Source organism: Cryptomeria japonica, unplaced genomic scaffold (assembly GCF_030272615.1).
Source record: "Cryptomeria japonica unplaced genomic scaffold, Sugi_1.0 HiC_scaffold_208, whole genome shotgun sequence".
Lineage (NCBI taxonomy): Eukaryota > Viridiplantae > Streptophyta > Pinopsida > Cupressales > Cupressaceae > Cryptomeria > Cryptomeria japonica.
In genome coordinates, this window is record NW_026729030.1 from 226,516 (window position 1) to 227,500 (window position 985).

The window sequence follows — 985 nt, forward strand, 5'->3', positions numbered from 1 at the left end:
ATCCCTCGGCTCTCACTTCTGCATCCTTCGCCTCACACCTCGATTGCTATCAATGCTGCATCCGTAACCTCACACCCCGATTGCTATGCGGGGAGGCTCCTTGGCCGCCTTGGAAATTTCTGTGTGTCGGACGCACCGCGGGATAAGGGGTTGGCACTGGTAGTCGCCCCAAGTGCGCCCGATTCTTAGACCGCTTCGAGGTGACCTCGTAGCCTCTTTCGTCCAGGCTTCCTGCCTTCAACGCCCTTTTTACACCTCGATTTCTATGCGCGGGCTCGTTGGCGTCTATCACCTCTCTGCGAAGAGTGGCACGATGATTGTTGGGGTAAATCGTAGCAGTCCGATCTCTGGCCTTGGGCCATTGTGAGGGCTGATCGATTTCCTGTGCGCATCTCGTGTTCGCCCAGTAACAGACTCGACGACTTGTAATCGGTCTTGTTCCCGATTGTTCCTGGAGGTAGTCTTCGGAACTCTTGGATTTGACCTGTCACTCGAACTGTCCTCTTCCGAGGATGCTTGTGTGTGTGTGCTTGTGCCATTTCCTTGGCGGTATTAACGAGATATTAAAGAGCGGAGTGAGCGCCTCGCCCAGCTATGTTTGGGGCTCTCACTCCCTTACCCGGTGTGCGACCGCTTTGCACGTAGGTTGCGGAGCATCGCGACTCTTTCGATGTTTGGCGGTTGTCTTCCGGTGATGCGTTGGTCCCGAAGTGCACGTTACTAGCATTTCTGCCATTGTTCTCGATCTTTGGCACGTTCCTTCGTTGCAATTGGATATATATCTCCGTTTATACGCGCAGGCTTCTCCCGCCTATTCAGCGCTGTCCCACTCTCAGCACTCTCGTGGTCTCCTTGGCTTCTCTCTCCCGTGAGCGAGCTCTCTTCTCGAGTCTTTTCCATGTCCCATGGAGGTTGCCTTGCGAAATTCGGGCACACAAACGTGACCGGATAAGAGCGGAATTGCCTATGAGGAGAAGCTCACCTT